Source organism: Cupressus sempervirens, chromosome 3 (genome assembly GCF_028749045.1).
Source record: "Cupressus sempervirens isolate cs-2001-9-10 chromosome 3, ASM2874904v1, whole genome shotgun sequence".
Lineage (NCBI taxonomy): Eukaryota > Viridiplantae > Streptophyta > Pinopsida > Cupressales > Cupressaceae > Cupressus > Cupressus sempervirens.
In genome coordinates this window covers 467,053,775-467,074,191 of record NC_143120.1, presented here as the reverse complement: position 1 = coordinate 467,074,191, position 20,417 = coordinate 467,053,775, and the positions used below count along the sequence as shown (strand labels likewise).

General features: G+C 33.1%; 1 pseudogene; it reads left to right on the top strand.

Moving 5' to 3' along the window:
- The first annotated feature begins 350 nt into the window (after window positions 1-350).
- Window positions 351-3,266, top strand: LOC149567156 (mitogen-activated protein kinase kinase 9 pseudogene; annotated as a pseudogene).
- The last annotated feature ends 17,151 nt before the right edge of the window (window positions 3,267-20,417 follow it).

The following is a 20,417-nucleotide window of genomic DNA, read 5'->3' as shown; positions in this document are numbered from 1 at the left end:
AGATTTCACCACTCTAAGAACTACCTTAGGTTGTGTGTCCCTATGTTGTTGTTGAGCATTTTGTGTTTTTAGGACACCCTTAGGTTTTTCATCATCTATATCATAATTGGGATCTTTGTCAAACTTTGGACCCCATCATGCAAAGATATTCAATAGGTTATATCATGTTAATGACGTTGTCAATATTAGTGTATGTGTAGTTGATGTTTGTGAGCCTTTGATGATTCTCCTTTTTCATATTCTTGTAATGGTTATTTAAAGGCTCGATGATTAGAGTTTTTGACTAAGCCATCCATGAAAAATTTGCCAACATCGATGAGATCTTGGATGACATCTTTGTGCTTAAAGCAATGTTCAGTGTTATGGCCCTTGCTTCTACGATAGTTGTAGAAATAATCCTCTCTCCACCAATCAGGTATGACAGGTGGGCGATAGGGCCAGGAGTTGTTTAGAAGTGTAACAAGTTTTTTTTTTCAAGAAAGGTCTTCAAGACCACTTCATAAGGTTCGACCATCAGTGTATAAACATATCTTTTCTTAGCAAATTTGTTAATTTTGTTAGATTTTTGAGACTTTTAAGTCTCTTGTTGTTTTGTAGCGTAAAGAGCATTGTAAAGGTTAAAGGTAAACTCCCTGGTCATAGGAGCATCCACTACTCCTTCATTGACAATATATTTGTTCTTATTCCAAGGCTTGTTCTTGTCTTTGTCATTTCTATTGCCATTTTTATCTTTATTCAAGACAATGCCACATTTTTTGATAGTAACATCTTCAATGTAATATGCATTTTCACCTATGGCATTGAAGGATGTGAATAATTGTTTTCTAAGGTCAAAGTAGAGTTGTGGTACAAGTGTATTGAGAAATATGTCAATCATCTTGGTCTCACAGGCTTGCTGAGGGTATCTAGAATGTAGAGATCTCCATCGTTGAAGATATGTTGCAAAGGGTTCTCCTTGTTTTTGTTTGATACACAAATCCAACATAGTAACAAGATGTTGAATGTTATAGGGATACTGTCGGATGAAATTTTGTGCAAGTTGATTAAATGTTTTGAGAGGAGGTGCTAGTTTCGTAAACCATTCCATGGCTCGACCTCTCAAACTCCTAGGACAAAACTTCACGAGGTAAGTGTCTTCATGCATAAAATCCATGCTAATTGCATAGAAGTGCCTCACATGATCATGAGGGTCACCATTTTCATCATATTTTTCATATTTGTGAATGTCTATATCCCCAGAAAATGGAAGCATGTAAAGATTCCTATCAAAAGGAAGAGCACATATTGATTCAAAAAAGGAGGTTTTAGGTTTTTCCTTAGAAACTTGTAATTGAGCAAGTTGGTTTCTAAGTTCTTGTATTTCCTCTCTCAAAATTTCAGCCTCAGTGGGTTCTCATTTTTTGATTATCCTTTGCAAATCAAAGTCTTGAGGGAGTTTCCACCCCTTCACTATAATGTATTAAAAATATTGATACCCATTTTGTTCCAAGGCTTTGAGCATGATCCTTTGAGAGACTTCATCTTGTTGGAATCTCATGAGGTCTTCACTAGTAATTTTTTCATTACTCCCGTGATATGATTGTGAATGTTTGGGTGGTGATGGGCATGCTCCTGCATTGACTCTAGGAGTCTTAAAAGGCATTTTGTTTCCATTATTGCCATCAAAAGAAATTGTGTCAAAAGGGTTTCTATGGTAGCCACACCTATTTTCAACATTATGAGCATTATCATGAGCATAAGTATCATATTGATGATAGTTATTTTCTCTATTATCCATACGTATGGCTTCTAGGCATGCTTGTTCTTCTAAGTGGCATTTCCTCTCCCTAAGAAGCATGGTGATCAAGATGTTATCTTCACCCTTAGGTGTATCAAAGGGTGTATGTAATAGGTTCTCAAAGCTATAGAGTGGATTATGCCAAATATTAGCTTCTTGTGTTTTATCAGAGATAGGATCCTCTACACAAGGTTGTCCATGAGGGCTTCTATGTGGAGTTTCCAATTGTTCATAGGTGAAATGAGGAGGACTATCTTTACTGACCTAGAACCTAGTTGTAACTAACATGTAAGAGTATGTCTTTATTTAATAGGATGAGAAAATCATTTTAGATTTGAAGTTCATACAACCAAGAACATTCTCTGATCAAAGGTAAAATAGATGGCTTGTTAAGAGTGCTCAAGAATTTACAACACGAACGACTCAAGAAAAGAGAGTGAGAAAGAAGCTCGATAGCAAGTAGCTATCATAGAATGGTAACCAAAATTTGAAAGTGACCATTAGTGATATTTTGAGACTTACATTTGGCAAACTAAACAACAATGGTATTATAAGAAAGAGGCTTAGATTGAACATTCCAATAGTTGCATTAATCTCAAGTAATCCAACAAGAAATAATTGCCTGTGTTTGCCAAATCTAGTGAAGAATACCAAAGGTTTGTGTGATTTGGAGGTGAAGGGAAGTCTTGGGAAAGGAAGTGAGGGCAGTGTGTACAAAGTGCTCAGCCAAAAATCGAGCTCTTATTATGCTCTCAAAGTAGTCAGGCTTCATTCTAATGAAGATGACAAGATCATGAGAGAGGTGGAGATTATGAAGAAGATGCATTCTCCCTGGATAGTGGAATTCCATGGAGCATTTGAAGAAGGTGGGAATGTGAACTATCTGCTGGAGTACATGGATGGAGGCTCTCTACAAAGCTTCCACAAGCAGCTCAACAAAAGAATGTCGGAGTCTTTCTTGGCTAAAGTTGGAAGAGATGCTTTGGAGGGTTTGAAATATGTGCAGAGTGAAAAGATTGTTCACAGAGACATCGAGCCTGCCAATTTGTTGGTCAAGTTGAATCCATTTCATATCAAGATTGCAAACTTTGGGATGAGTGCAATTGTTTCAGAGATTGCATACAATTCATCTAGTGCTGGAACATATGCTTATATGAGCCCCAAGAGATTCGACCCTCAGACCTATCGAAAAGGAGTTGGCTGTGATGATGCTGATGATTATTATTATAAAGGTGATGTATGGAGTTTGGGAGTAACATTGCTGGAATGTTACATGGGTCATTTTCCATTTGTACAACCGGAACAAGAGAAGTCACTTGATTGGGCTACACTCTTGTGTGCTATTTGTTTGGAAGATGTGCCCACTTTGCCTCCCACTGCTTCTTCATAGTTTCAAAGCTTCAATGGATGCTGCCTGCAAAAGGATGTTCGCAACAGATGGACTGCTTCTCAGCTCCTCACTCACCCATTTATCAGAGATCAAGATTGAGCTCTTTTCACATTGGCCCTTCTTTTTAAAGAATAGGGAAAAGGGAAAATTTGTAGAAAAAGAAAACATTCATGAATGACTTATCAAATAGTTGATCCCTCACCCATTTGTGAAAGATCACATAGGCCATTCTTTTGAAAAGAATAGGGCAAAGGGAGATTTGTATAAAAGAAAACATTCATGAAATGTTTATCAATGATTGAGTCAAAAATTCAAAGTGAAAATGAATTGGAGCTTGTCTATAAATTCCAAATGTATTATGTATATTTCTTTTTCAAATTGTTTGTGTTGTTTGATTGAAGTTCTAAGGTAAACGTAATTAATTTGAACTTGTGTATCACACTAAGCTTCATCTTTTTGCATTTCTTGATTTATTTTTTGAGGCTAACAAATTAACAAGAATAATAAATTTTATATCTTTCCCTTTCTTGAACTTGTTCTGTTTGTGTATACAGTTTACTTCCTTAATTAACAAAACGATGTCATAGCCGATTAACATTTCACTAATAATTGTATTTATATTTTGTGAGGCTACTACCAGTAATGCTAACTGCTATATCAAGTTACCAACGTAACTTTTTGATATATATATATTTATGCATTTAAATATTTTGAAGTGTCAGATTCAGTAACATGTAAGACAAATTAAATATTTTAAAAGTCTAATTTTCTATGTATTTTAGTTTTTTCCCGCCTTTTTCTATTTTTTATGGAGATGAAGTGAGAGAGAGAAATGGAAAATGGAACTGTATTTTCTTTTTATCCGTTCTTTCCTTCTTTTGTCCTCTGTGTAGCGCGCTTCCTTAGAATATTAATGGTTTTTTTTAAAAATAATAATAATCATAATGTTTATATTATGTAAGAATTTTTACGTGGGATGATGTTTTAAATGAAATAGAATAATTTAGATAAATGAAAATGAATTGTTTTAAATATTTTATTATTATGATATATGAGTTGTGTTAAATAAATATTTTTTACTATTAATAAATTTTTAATTTAGTTTAATTTAATTATTTTTGATTGATTCAATAAGAAAAGAGTTCAGCTGAAGATTGAGTATGTTGAAACTTAGTTCAGCTGAAGATTCTTATCAGTGTGATGCTGGTCAATCAATCATTCTATACACAACATTCTGGACTTGACATGTGCGCATAGATCAAGACCTTGTCGATGGCCCATCACCATTGAAAGATGAAGAAAAGTTAGGAAGAAAGAAAGGTAAGCAAGTTACTAAAGTTGACAAGGGTAAGAAACTTGTTCTTGAAAAAAAAATTATTTTCAGAGGTGCTTGTTTCAAATGTGGTAAGGATGGACACCAAGCCTTTGAATGTCCTAATGTGAAAGTTGAAAAACAAAACTTAGTAGTACAAGAAGAATAGAAAGTGGAACCTTCTGATGTTGATTTGGCTTCACCAAAAGTTGGAGAATCTCTTTTTATGAGGAGAATTATGTTTTCTAATCATGATGTTGAACCAGTACAAAGAAGGTGAAATGTCCCCTTGCTGATTTTATATGATATTTAAAGCCTCTAATTATATTTTAAAATCAAACAACCAACATTTCAAAAGATCAACCAATTTCTCAATAAAACTCAAATTAGGTATGACCGAAATAGTGCCAAAAACTTCACAGCTTCACATATTATTAATAAATCTGAAAGTAGACATTTTTACAAAAAAAAATTCCAGCATAATGGCCCACAAAATGACACTTCTAGATCTATATAGAGTTTACATAACAGCTCCCAAATGGAGGACAAAAACAATGCTCATCGAGCTCCCGAAAATAACACAAAATAGCTCAAAAATACCACAAAACACTAATAATCTATTACAAAATTATAACCATGACCAAATAACTATATTTAAATGTCTACAATACAATAGCAAACCAAACTGATATAAAATACTCAACCGAAAACACCAAACTCTTATAATAAACACACTTGAAAACTCACAAATTTGCACTGTTCAACACAAGGGTAAACTCTGCATGAGCTTTCACATGGAATGGCCTCAAAATCCTATCCTTAGCCTCCCTAGAAACCTGCAAACTCCTGTCCTTGGGTCTCCTTTTCCATAGGTTTGGCAGCCTCTGAAGAACAACAAAGCAATGAGCAAAAATCAAGTTCTAGAATGAGCCCGAAATGCCTCCAAATCCCTTTGAAAGAGGGAATAACCCTAACTCATGACCAAGAGGGGTCAATAATACATATTTTAATAATAATTTTTATTTATTAGTCCATTGGTTTCCAAAGATTAGCCCCTTTAATCGAAACTTCACTTTTTGAGCTAGCTTGCCTTAGCAAAAGTTATTATTTTTAATTATTTGAAAAGGGGACATGACAGAAGGAGCTTATTCTAAACTATTTGTAAGTATGGAGGTAAATGATATAAATTAATTATGGATGAAGGTAGTACTAATAATATTATTTCTAAAGAAATGGTTAGGAAACTTGGTTTGAAAATATTCAAACCTCCTACTCCTTGTGGTATCAGCTAGTTTCAAGATGATCATTGGGCGAAAGTTAGAGAACAATGTCTTGTTAATTTTAGTATTGGACCTTTTAAGGATGAAGTTTAATGTGATATAGTAGACATGAGTGCTTGTTATATTTTACTTGGAAGCGCTTGGCAATTTGATAAGGGAGTTATATGTGATTACAAAAAGAACACAATTACATTTGAAAAGGATGGTAAGATATTTGTTTTGATTCCTTTAAATGATGAAGAAGTTATCAAAGAGAAGAACTTGATTATTTTTGGACTTTTAGTTTGAAGACATTAGAAAATAGAGTTCATTTTCCTACTATTGACAAAAAGTTATCTGATCTTGAGATTATGAACATAAGTGGAACAAATAAAATTTCTATTCAGATGAAGGCATGTAATAAGAGTGATTCATTTGATAGTAGTAGTTATTGTAGAAGTAGTGTATTTGAGATTTATCATGATATAGTTGATTGTAGAAGTGAGTTTGGACACACTTTTGTGTTGATTGATGAAGAAGATTTGTGGATTAAGAACGAGCACAGAGTTTATGTTTTGAATTCTTTTAGATGTTCATAATTCCTTATGGAACATTTTTTTGTCACCTTGGGTGTTTGATGCAGGAGCATCCTTGGGCTATTGGAAATCTTCCATCACCCATTTGTTGTTTTATTATTTTACGGTTACCTATCCGACAATTTATATTGGCAAACTCTTGTTTTGTTGTTTCTAGATTCCATGGGCTTACCTTCATATGGTGAACATATCGTGGATCATTACCCTAAGTGTGCAAAATCATATACATGACATCTGGAAGTCATTATGCTTCATCTTCTTGGGTGTTATTTTCCTACATTGTTCTTCAAGCGATGCCTGGTATTTAATTTGGCATGGTTCTATATATTAGAAATGTTTAGAATGGGTAAAAGCACAGATCTGTGTCACTATTTGTGATACCAAAAACCTGTTCTGGTCAAATCTCATTTCTCTATCAAAACTCAATTTTTTAAAAAAACTAAAAATACCCTTTTATAGATCTCAGACTCAATATCATCATTATTTAATTTTTTGAGTGTTTTGATTAGTCATAATATGTTACAATCTCAAAATATTATAAGTCGATATTTCAACAATTTAGAAGATGCTCCCTCAAAAAAGGAAAAAAAATAGTAAATCATATGAAAAAAATTAAAATATTATATTTATCTCTAGAGGAGAGAATCCTCTTCACGAATATGTAATTTTTTTTCAAGAAGGTATAGATTTGATAGGGAAGTTTTGACAGGAGGAAAAAACTGTTGGATTCTGATAAGGTTGAACTTGAGTACTTATAACAAAGATAATATACATCAAAAATAATTATTTCTTTTTTTGTTCACTAGCTATACATGTGATCTATAAGATATTTTCAAATCAGCACAAGAAAAGATGATTTGCATATACTTGTTTGATGAGAAGTACAGCGTAAATTTTTTACAGTTAAAAAAAGGGACTTCAAAATAAAATATAATGAATAAACTCTTACTCAAAAAAATTATAAAAATTATAGGCATAAAATTCATCCAATTCTACACCTTTCATCAGTTTACATCATCTTCATATTTTAAACACAAATACAATTTTTCTTGTCATTAATGTTGAACTTTCACATTCTGATATCACGTTTTTTTTATAAAAGGTGACATAGGTTTGTGCTTTTACCTGAATAATTGAGAGGGGGTAGGGTGAATTAGTTACTAAAGGTCTTTAAGTACCACTTGAACAATTAAACACAAACAATCACTGTTCTGCTTGTCTTGTTGTTTCTTGGTCTTTATTGTAAAACTATCTTCAATATTTAAGTTAAATTGTATAATGAAAACATTATCAAATGTAAAACATATAAAGCAATCAACACACATTTGACACTAGGATTTTACGTGGAAACCCAATTTGGGAAAAACCACCAGCAACATGTCACTAATTTTCACTCTTTTAAAGTGAGCCCTGTTAGGAGCTAATCTTGTTAAAGGTTAAAAAAACACATTGTTAAATGTGACCTTGTTAAAGGATTTAATCATCCAGTTAGAAGTGGCTTTGTCAGAGAACTTTGATCATTCGATTTGGAATGTCACCTAGTTAAAGGATTTACACAGACTGTTAATTTTTCAAATGATTGTAGGTCAACCTTTGTTAAAAGGATTTCAATAGAAAATGTTTACAATGATTATAACAAAAATAGTAGGTTTGATCTGTATGATTACAAATCACTTTTGTAGCTTCAAATCTCTGTTCGGTCCTTATGCTGACTTTACTAATAAGCCTTCCATTAAAAGCTCTGATCTTGACTTGCTTGGAAACCCTTCAACCAATCAATCCACTCTTTTCAACAATACTCAAGACTTTTTCTCATATTCACTTATCAATATCAACATCATCTTTGCAAGCTTTCTCCTTTAGCTTTTCATTCACTCACGCACTTGTGCATTTCTAATCCACCTTTGTCTATATGTGCCTCTTGTAGATACTTGCACTCTTTGACCAATAATTTTTTCAACACTGTATCTCTTTAAATATACAATTCTTTCTTTATCATTTTCCATCGCCACTGTAGATCTTAGAGTTTACGATCAGGTTCAATTCGATTCCTTGCATCTATCCATCTTCTTGATCATCCTCTAGAAACTTCTCTAGAATCCATTTGTTAGGTCTTTACGTAATCCTCTCCTTGAATTTAATGATCCAAATCATCAATCTTATCTTCAACACAGTTTACAACTCCCAAGAAATCAACTGTGTCAGCTTGATCTCATGATAACCTTAGGTGGTTTACATCCTAAGGAAGAGAAAAGAAATAGTACTTATCAATCAGTAAGGGGGGAAATATTCTACCACATTTAAAAGAAACTTGTTTTCCAAAAATAATGGTTAGAAACAAGATTCAAATTCTAATGCACTAAAAACATCCATTACTTTTTAAAAAAAGATATAAAAGATAGTACGCAAAACACGGGCCCTTTCTATTTTTCCCTAAATTACAACTAGCTTATATATATACAAAGCCGAGAGTTATCAAGGCTTTAATTTTTAGAGTATATAGTTTTTTTTATCAATTATTAAATTAAAGCCTCTAGAAATCTCAACTTCCCTATAAATATTGTAGAATATATATAAGCTAGTAGGGGTGTCATGCCCACAAGGAAGAAGTAGAGAAATATTTGTTGATGATTTTTATGTCCAATAACTTATTTCGTATTCATTATACATTATCTATGTTCTCATCCTCATTCTCTATCTTATCTTTCTCCCTCTAATTACTCTCTTTTACTCTCACCCCTCCCTCCTGTCATCACTAGTTCTCCCTATATACCCTCTCTCTCTAGACCTCATTTCTCTCATGGTAACTCCCTTCTATGATTCTCTCTTTTGCTCTAATCACCCTATGGAATAATCTCCCCTACTCTATTGTCATTATCTATGCTCTTGTTTAACCTCATGTGTCTCCCTCTCTCCTAACTAATTACTACATTTCATTCTTTCCTATACCTCATGTCACCATCTCTTACCTCTTATTTACCCTAAATTTCTCTCTCTCTCTCTCTCTCTCTCTCACACACACACACACACACACACACACACACACACACACACACACACACACACACACACACACACACACACACACACACACACACACACACACACACACACACACACACACAACCCTCTTATACTCACTTTCCTACATAGTTTTGCCATATTTGCCCTGATTTCTATACCTCACGTGTCTCATGATCTCCCCCCCCCCCCCTCTCTCTCTCTCTTTCACACACACACACACAATTTGACATCATTTTAAAAGTTTTCCCAAATTTGAAATTTGAAACTTATTTCTAAAATATTTCTTTTTACATAATTATTAAAGCTTCTTACCCCTCTTATGCTTCTTACCCCTCTTATGTTGGAAGGACTAGGATTCTACGATTGCCTCGACCTTTTCTGGATCCATCTAGACACCAGCTTTATAAATGAGAAAGCCTAAAAAGGTCAACTAGTTTGCATGAATATGAATGATTTTAAATTTTCATAGAGTTTCTATTTCCTTAGTACACTCAAGATGATTCTTAGGTGTTGTATGTGTTCTTTTTTTCCTTTTCTATAAATCAAGATATCATCAAAATAAACTACAAAAAACATACCAATGTAAGTGTTGGACTAACCACCAATGCTCCCCTTTGATATATAATATCAAAGGCTGTCCTAGTATGGGTGGCATCAATACTATAGGTTTAGCCAAATAACCTTTGTTCTAATGTAAGATTTGTTGACAATCTTTATTCCAGATACAAATAGAGCCTTTATGAAAGTTCTTATTCAAAGATTGAGCCTTATCAGTCAACTAAGATATGAACCTCCTAATTGATTGTAGACATCCCTAAATACTTCTTGATTGATTGATATTTCTAGGAGGAGGCATTTCCATGATGTCTTGCAACTTTTCAGGATCAAATTCAATGCCCTTTTCTGATATGATATAACCTAACAATTTGCTGGATGTGACACCAAATACACACTTTTTTGAATTTAACCTAAGCTGAAATTGTTCCATGTGGTTCGCTATCAAACTAAGGTTGTCAAGATGCGTGTCTCTTTTTTTAGATTTGGCCAATGCATCATCAACATAGTCTTCCATATTTTTGTTCATCATGTTGTGGAAGATAGTGGTCATTACTCATTGATATGTAGCTCCAGCATTCTTTATCCCAAAGGGCATGAAATTCCAACAAAATGAACCACATGCATAGGTAAAGTCTATTTTTTTTATTTATCCACAATAGTGATTTTGATTTGGTTGTACCCAAAGAAGCCATCCATTAAAGAGTGCATTTCATAACCTGCAGTCATGTCCACTATCATGTTTATGTTGGGTAGTAGATAGTCATCCTTATGGAATGCTTTGTTTAATTCTCTAAAATTAGTATACACTCGAATGGACTTTTCGTGTTTAGACACAAGTATAATATTAGAAATCCACTCTGCATAATCAATAGCTTTGATGAAACTTTCCCTTAGGATTTTTTCTAAGATCATTTTTAGGATCATTAGCAACTTTATGGAAAAATTATGATTTCCCCCTTGTGACAACATTAAGCATCTCACCATGGGAGGAGGAAGATTTCAACACTCTAAGAACTACCTTAGGTTGAGTGTCCCTATGTTGTTGTTGAGCATTTTGTGTTTTTAGGACAACCTTAGGTTTTTCATCATCTATATCATAATTGGGATATTTGTCAAACTTTGGACCCCATCATGCAAAAATATTCAATAGGTTATATCATGTTAATGACGTTGTCAATATTAGTTGATGTTTGTGAGCCTTTGATGATTCTCCTTTTTCATATTCTGGTAATGGTTATTTAAAGGCTCTATGATTAGATTTTTTGACTAAGCCATCCATGAAAACTTTGCCAACATCGATGAGATCTTGGATGACATCTTTGATCTTAAAGCAATGTTCAGTGTTATGGCCCTTGCTTCTACGATAGTTGTAGAAATAATCCTCTTTCCACTAGTCAGGTATGACAGGTGGGCCATAGGGCCAGGAGTTGTCTAGAAGTGTGACAAGTTTTTTTTTTCAAGAAAGGTCTTCAAGACCACTTCATAAGGTTCGACCATCAGTGTATTAACATATCTTTTCTTAGCAAATTTGTTAATTTTGTTATATTTTTGAGACTTTTAAGTCTCTTGTTGTTTTGTAGCGTAAAGAGCATTATAAAGGTTAAAGGTAAACTCCCTAGTCATAGGAGCATCCACTACTCCTTCATTGACAACATATTTGTCCTTATTCCAAGGCTTGTTCTTGTCATTGTCATTTCTATTGCCATTTTTATCTTTATTCAAGACAATTCCACATTTTTTGATAGTAACATCTTCAATGTAATATGCATTTTCAACTATGGAATTGAAGGATGTGAATAATTGTTTTCTAAGGTCAAAGTAGAGTTTTGGTACAAGTGTATTGAAAAATATGTCAATCTTCTTGGTCTCACAGGCTTGCTGAGGGTATCTAGAATGTAGGGATCTCCATCGTTGAAGATATGTTGCAAAGGGTTCTCCTTGTTTTTGTTTGATACACAAATCCAACATAGTAACAAGATGTTGAATGTTATAGGGATACTGTTGGATGAAATGTTGTGCAAGTTCATCAAATGTTTTGAGAGGAGGTGCTAGTTTCGTAAACCATTCCATGGCTTGACCTCTCAAACTCCTAGGAGAAAACTTCACGAGGTAAGTGTCTTCATGCATAAAATCAATGCTAATAGCATAGAAGTGCCTCACATGATCATGACGGTCACCATTTTCATCATATTTTTCATATTTGTGAATGTCTATATCCCCAGAAAATGGAAGCATGTAAAGATTCCTATCAAAAGGAAGAGCACATATTGATTCAAAAAAGGAGGTTTTAGGTTTTTCCTTAGAAACTTGTAATTGAGCAAGTTGGTTTCTAAGTTCTTGTATTTCCTCTCTCAAAATTTCAGCCTCAGTGGGTTCTCATTTTTTGATTATCCTTTGCAAATCAAAGTCTTGAGGGAGTTTCCACCCCTTCACTATAATGTATTAAAAGTATTGATACCCATTTTGTTCCAAGGCTTTGAGCATTATCCTTTGAGAGACTTCGTCTTGTTGGAATCTCATGAGGTCTTCACTAGTAATTTTTTCATTACTCACGTGATATGATTGTGAATGTTTGGGTGGTGATGGGCATGCTCCTGCATTGACTCTAGGAGTCTTAAAAGACATTTTGTTTCCATTATTGCCATCAAAAGGAATTGTGTCAAAAGGGTTTCTATGGTAGCCACGCCTATTTTCAACATTATGAGCATTATCATTAGCATAAGTATCATCTTGATGATAGTTATTTTCTCTATTATCCATACGTATGGCTTCTAGGTATGCTTGTTCTTCTAAGTGGCATTTCCTCTCCCTAAGAAGCATGGTGATCAAAGATGTTATCTTCACCCTTAGGTGTATCAAAGGGTGTATGTAATAGGTTCTCAAAGCTATAGAGTGGATTATGCCAAATATTAGCTTCTTGTGTTTTATCAGAGATAGGATCCTCTACACAAGGTTGTCCATGAGGGCTTCTATGTGGAGTTTCCAATTGTTCATAGGTGAAATGAGGAGGACTATCTTTACTGACCTAGAACCTAGTTGTAACTGAGTTGTAAGAGTATGTATTTATTTAATAGGATGAGTAAAACACATTAGATTTGAAGTTCATACAACCAAGAACATTCTCTGATCAAAGGTAAAATAGATGGCTTGTTAAGAGTGCTCAAGAATTTACAACACTAACGACTCAAGCAAAGAGAGTGAGAAAGAAGCTCGATAGCAAGTAGCTATCATAGAATGGTAACCAAACTTTGAAAGTGACTGTTAGTGATATTTTGAGACTTACATTTGGCAAACTAAACCCATCTTTTCAACTTAAAACATTACCTAACACTAAGATTTGTAACCATATTTAGGTAGGATGAAGAAATTACACCCTTGGATCAGCTGAGATGTAGTTTAGACTCTATTTTGGAAGTGACGGAAACTAGGTGATATAAGGACAACATAAAGTATCATATGATAGAGTTGACAGTAACTAGGAGACACTTTTTCCTTAGGTGATACTTTTCCTGAAAGAGGACGATATAGTTCACTATATCGTATGATAGAACTTACAGTAGTCATGTGATATAATTTCAAGAAAATAATATCGTACGATATTTCTCCAATAGTTTTATGATAGTGTGCTAGTGAATTGTAAAAAAAGAGAAGTTTTGACCCAAAAAACTTATGTTTCAAGTTGTCAATTGAAATTTTTTCAGACCAGAATGTTGTGTGAATAGTATAGGACCTCAATATTTTTAGAAAACAACATGGTTTGAAAATAGTAGGGGTATTTTTCAAATCTCAAACAATTGAACAAGGGACAAATGACCTTACCAACACACACTTGTGATATCACAACAGATTTCTATCCATGTTAACAATATGTTTGATTTGCAAGAACATTTACTTGGGTTGTTCCTCTTGATTGCTCAAGAGCAGACCCTTTAAAGGATTCTAAACTAAGACATATTGGATCCACTTCTTGAGAGTCAAGATTTTTGATTCACCACGAGGGTGAAGAGCATACTCTCTTATCCCAATTGTTTCCCCCAAACAAATTAAGAAGCTCAATTTATCCTCTTGCTTTTGAAATCTAAAGGTGGGTCAAGATTTTTGATTCACCACAAGGGTGAACAACATACTTTCCTATCACCAAGAGATCCCAATTACAAGTTTTATGTGCCTAAGAAAGAGAAATAACTAGTAAAATTGATACACAAAAAATAAGGAAATGGAAGTACGTGTTTGGTTTTTAAGCTTTTAGGCAGTCTTGCAAACAACTGTTAGTATCCTTTTTGCATTTGAAGCTTTGACATGCATTCTTTTAATGTAAGTATTCAAGAATTTAGGGCAAAAAACTACAAGAAAAACTATTAGCCCAACATGAGTTAGTCCCAAAATAAGATAAAAATAGTCAAATAGACCTCTAATAGATTGTAAATGACCTAAAAAACTCAACAGATAGACAACAAGAAACTGAAAAATGATCAACCCAAACAATAAGCAATTTTAGGCTGGGTGACTTTTTGTGTTGGAAGGGTATCATACGATACTTTTTAGTATAGCTATACAATACTTTTTCCTAGTGCATTAGTTTTTCCTATAGCTATGTGATATAACTTACTATACTGGTTTGATATAGTTAAGTATGGGTGTGCAATACTTATCCTAGAAAAGTATCACCCAAAAATGCTGACAAATGTCATACGATACTGAGAAAATATTACTTGATACTTGCAACTGTAGAACAAAAAAGAGTAGACATAATGTAGAAAATGAAAGAAAAAGATTGAAATTAGGAGAAAAACTAGTGTTCTACCCCACGGTGGGTGCAAGAAATGTACACTCAAAAAGTGTACTACTTTAAACCCTTCTATTCAAATGATCCCATGAATTAGAATACTTGAATGGTGGCTTAGAGCTCCCTATCCATGGAGTGCAAAGGGGTGTTTTGTGAAATAAATAGCTCTCAATTGAGCCTTTGAGACATAACCCTTGCTAGTGAACCAGGCAATAGGAGGTTCTTAAAACAAGAGCAAGAATGAAAATGTCCAAGATAAATCTCAAATCATGTAATGCAAATATGAACTAAGCTAGAATGAGTTGCACAATACAACTAGATTAAGAAAATGAGAGTGTTACGAATCCATGCTAGTTAAACTAAGCGATCTAGATTATTGCAAAAGTGAAGCTATACTATATGAATCTAAGTTAATAAACAATAGTATGAGAGAATTAGACCAGAAAATAGAAGTTCTCCACAAGCTCTCAAGAAGATTGATCGATAAACATGTAGCATATCAATATCAAGAGTGTGGATCCTTTGAGAAGGGGGGAGCTCTTTCTTTTAAAGGTTTACAGATGGTGGAGATTAGGATTAAGGGATGTATGATCAAGGGTGTGGGTTGACTTTTGGCATGATCCATATGCAAGAGATAACCAAACAATGAAAAGGAGTTGACCTTTTATGTGAGACAAAAAGCCTTTTCTTTTAATTTGTAAATAGAAAAAGGACTAAAGGTGATATTGCTCCTATAGCTGAATACTTTTGTTTGCACACCTGATTTATTTGAACCTTGTGGTTCATGAAATATTCTCCTTTACAATCATATCAGTTGTAATTCATGCATTTCTTGTCATGATTCTACGTGACCAAGTGTAGAATAATAATAAGAAGAAAACACTTTGTGACTTAGATTGAGAATTTGTTAGAACGGTCAATTTAGTACACTTATATTTTTCTAAATTTCCTTCTATCTTATCTAGAGGAAGGATTGCAGAGTGTGGTTTGAAATGTTGATGGAAAAAACTCACACACAATCGAATTTAGAAATAAAAATTACATTATAAATAAATTATGGAAATTTAATATGATAAACGACCCATTTATCCAAGCGTAATGACTATAGGACCATTGTAATCCAATGGTCTAGATTGAGAATTCTGTTGGAATGGTCCATCCATAGATATAACGCTTGGAGGACCATTGTAATCCATTGATCTAAGAGAAAAAGTTTCAAAATACATTTTATAAGTCTTAAATTTTCTATTTTTGGATCTAAACTAAGGAGATACCAAAAAATTGTAATTATATTCTAGATAGGAAATTATCTTGTAGGTAATATAAATACTTCATTGTGGCTAAAAATTACTAATTATTGAGGTTCATCACATAGCTTATTGTGGTTACAGACTTATGCCTTTGCTTATTCAATATGTTCAAAGATTTGATCCTTAAAGATTGATTATTGGGATGTGGTCCTCATTCATAAGTACACTTATTCATTTCCATTAAATTATCCAATATTTGAAAATAAAAACTAAAAAAATTGCTGAAACTATAAGAAAGCTTAGTTATTTTATTTATAATCTTGAAACATGTCATACTTTCTATAAAGAAGGTTGAACAATAAAAAATAATGGGGTAAATACAAAGATCAAGGGGAACATATAGAATACATATTTTCACAAAAAGATCAAAAAAAATTTATAAAACAATTTATTCTACACACACACACACACACACACACACAAGGGTAAAATAAATTATTTGAATTCAAAATGAAACCTAGCTAATCCTAGTTTTGTGGAGATCAAAGTAAAGAGAGAGTTTGAGATTTTTTTTTCTATTACTTGTGGGAATCATCTTTTTAACATATTTTTAATTCTAAAGACTATTTAATAAAAATATAATCTATTTGAAATAAAAGACGGGTTAAAATTTATTCAAATAAGAAAAAATATAGAGTAAGGACATCAAACAACCCTATCAAAATCTGTCAAGTAGTCAAAATGATGAGACAAACTTAGAGGTATCTACAATATTCCAATTTTGCATATGATGAGAAACCCATAGCTAGAAAATCTACTACACCATTCTACTCTCTAGGGATATGAGTGGAAGTAATAGAATACAAACAAGCACACAAATCAGAAATCTTACTAACTACCAAACTTAAGTGTCGACAAACATTCTCTAAATTACATCATTGTTATCATATCAACATTCCAAGCCGAAGATCCAAAGACTACAACCTTATCATAGAGAAAGACACTAGATTCTAAAAACAATAAAAAAATAATTTTTACTTCAATCCATCATTTCCTTTATTTCCCTCACCTTATTTCACCATATTAGTAAATAGTTTAACATACATTGCCAAAGAATATTGAAACATTAACAAAATTATTACTATTAGTGAGCATGGTTCTCTCAAATATTTAAAAGTTTAGAACTTGTTGGATAAAATCTGCTCAGATAATACAAATTCAGCATACATGCAACTGAAAAATCAAAAGTGAAATTTGCAAACAATCTTGACCATGAAAATCCCACCAAACAAGTATCAACAAAATGTCTCCACAACAATGAAATATTGAAAAATTAATAACAAAATCCACAATCTTAACTTAACCTAACAAGCTCAAAACAACTTTAATATCAACAAAAACTCTCCACTATGAATTACGAACAATTAAAAAATAACAACGAATTCCACAAACAATCATAATTAGACCTAGAAAACTCATACCAATAAATATCAACAAAAGCTCTTCATAATAAAGACAAGAGCCCATGTTATTGTGTAAAACAAGGGAATGAATGAATAAGTATCCACAAAACCAACTACCACATAGTCCCACATTATCGTTTGAAACAAGAGGAAAATGCAAGTACTCTTATCATAATACCCACTTAGGCTTCTATAAAAACCTATGTCATCTTCCTCTTCCTCTTCAACAAACATCGTTCCCTCATGCATTTTCTTACCATAGTTGTCATAGAAGAAATTTTTTGTCGAGTAGTGATAATGAGAGAGTGCATGATCATCAGTATCATCATTTAAAGACCTTATGAATGAAGAACAACATGAATAATTTACATGGCTAAGTGGAATAGGACCTATGCATTTCCTTTTAGTGGTGTTTTTGGGCACAAAGTATGATGGTTAAATGTAGGGGATGCTCCTCCAATGCAAAGGTCATCTTAGTCTAAGCTTGCATCCTCATTGTAATGGTGATTTTGCCTATTGGAGTATGCCATTTTTGTTGCAGAAAAAAAAGGGGTCTGAGATTAACAGAATTGCTTTGTTACTATTTTAACATTAAATAATATATTCCATTCTCTATGATTTCAGAGTGGGGTTATTAGTGTGGAAGCTTTGATTGTGGGAACTATTCATGAGAATGCGTTGAGATGATTAAAGAAAACTTCGAATAGGTTTCAGTGAGTGGTTCTACTCAAGCTGGTGTCTTATCATGTTAAAATTGTATTTAATGATGCCTCTATCAAACTAACTATGGGAGATATTTCAATGGTGACCTACCCTATTTACCAAATCATATTTTGGATGCATATGGAAATGCTCATCAAAACTCATTGTTTAGTCAATTTGGTGGGAGTGAAACAAAAGAATCTTCAAGAATGTGAGTTCCACAGAGGAATTATTTCTCAAATGCCTAGAAAAGTCAATTTAGAATTGGTTAATGCTTATGTCAAGGAGAAGATCAACAATTACAAGTTTACTCATTGTGACAACATGTTAGTTGAGGAATGACGATACATTAATCTTTCTTCATTCATGGCTCCATCTCTATTGCATGCCCAAATAGATAGGTCTCATATAAGATGGATTCCTCCTTGTATTGGATTTATCAAACTCAATTTTGATGGTTTGTCTAAGGGTAACCCAAGAAAATTTGGGCGTGGTTTATATATTTAAGAAATCATATGTGATTTATATCACAACCTTTAAATGTGTATCTCTATCGTCAGGTAGAAATAACCAAGCTGAGGCTTATGCTCTAGTTTATGGTCTAGTTTTAGCCAAAAAATTGGAAATTAGAAAAATCCATGTGGAAGGAGATTCTAATCGAATCACTAACACTTGAAATATTTAAAATTGGAAAATTAGATATATCAAGATGAACATTTGGAAGCTTTTGGACTCTTTTAAAAATTTATCATATCTCTCATACTTTTAGAAAGGGTAATGTTGTTGCTGGTCTTCTTGTGAATTGAGGATCTAATGGTTTAAATTTAGATTCATCAAGGTTAGGATGTATAACTATCTATAACTTTCTAGAGTTATTTTTTATTGTAGAAACTAATCTACACTATCTTTGCTAATAGTAATTAGAGTATCTGTTAAAAAATTGCAAGTGTTGGAGCACTTCATTCAAAAGCATTAAGTTTTCAATGTGGGTTATCAAGGTCCCAAAGGTAGTCCTAATCAATCGTGTTGTTGCTTCTTTAAATAGTGATCCCAAATATACTATACAAATTGCATAATAATGAATGTTGAATAAAGTTATATTTTGAACAATGGTTTTTGGGCCAACATTGGACGTGTAAGATGTATAATTTGTTCAACATAGAGTCTCTCCATATCTAGAATATGAAGAATTTCTTGCAAGTGTGGTGCTGATTTTTAACACATAAAGTGATCTAATGTTCTTTTGTAATAATCTATCCCGTACATGGGAATTTGATGCCATTTTTCTATATGGATTTTTTGTGAAGGAAAATATGGTGTCATTTTTTGTGGACTACACTACTGTAAACTTCATTCAGGATGTTTAGTAATCAAATATTGGGCCATTATCATCCTCTTTGAGTCATTTGGAGGTTTCTTTCATTGTATATACTATATTGGTGATGAGTTAGGGCTTTCTTTTCCTAATCGGCCTTTGAATCCAGTTTATTTTTATAAAATTATATAGTGCCTTGTCCACTTTTGCCACACACCCCCCTTGAAAAAAAAGGTATTGTTTGAGTGCTTTGAATAATACTGTTTGTGACGGTCTTATGCTACAGTTTTTAGAGAATGTCATGGGTCTAGGTAATAAAGAAGTTTATAAGGGTGACATTTAATAAAGGTTAGAGTTTAAATGAGCCAACGAGATAACACATTCAAAACTTATGGTAAGAAGTGAAAACTAATGAATAGACTAACTAATCAAAATAATGGATGCTCCTTTTATGCCTTGTGTGTTTGTAAATTTTAAGAATAACTTGGAAGATCTAGCCAATAGAATAAATTGATTTAGTACCAATTGTCTTTTCATCTCTTGGAAAAGACTAGATACTTGTGAGCTACTCTCTCTCTCTCTCTCTCTCTCACACACACACACACACACACACACACACACACACATCTAACCCTTATAAATTGGGTAGCTCCTAAAAAATGCATTGATATTATCTTGTTTGGTTCGACTTCATTGATGCATACTCGAATGCCATGTATTCTTAGTTCTTGGATGTAGTGATATCCTTGTGATTGGATGATGTGTATTCTTTGTACTTGGATGTGTTATGTCTTCCCTACATGTTGCACACACATGTGCATGTGTTTGTGCCTTATGACAATCTCCTAGCACATGTGAGTAAATCTTTTGATTCCATGTAGTCAAATGGTGTGTGTGTGTGTTTGTGTGTATAACCATTTTTTCAAGACTCTTTTCTTCATATTTTTTCACTTGACACTTTCGTTTGTTTTAAACAACAATTTTT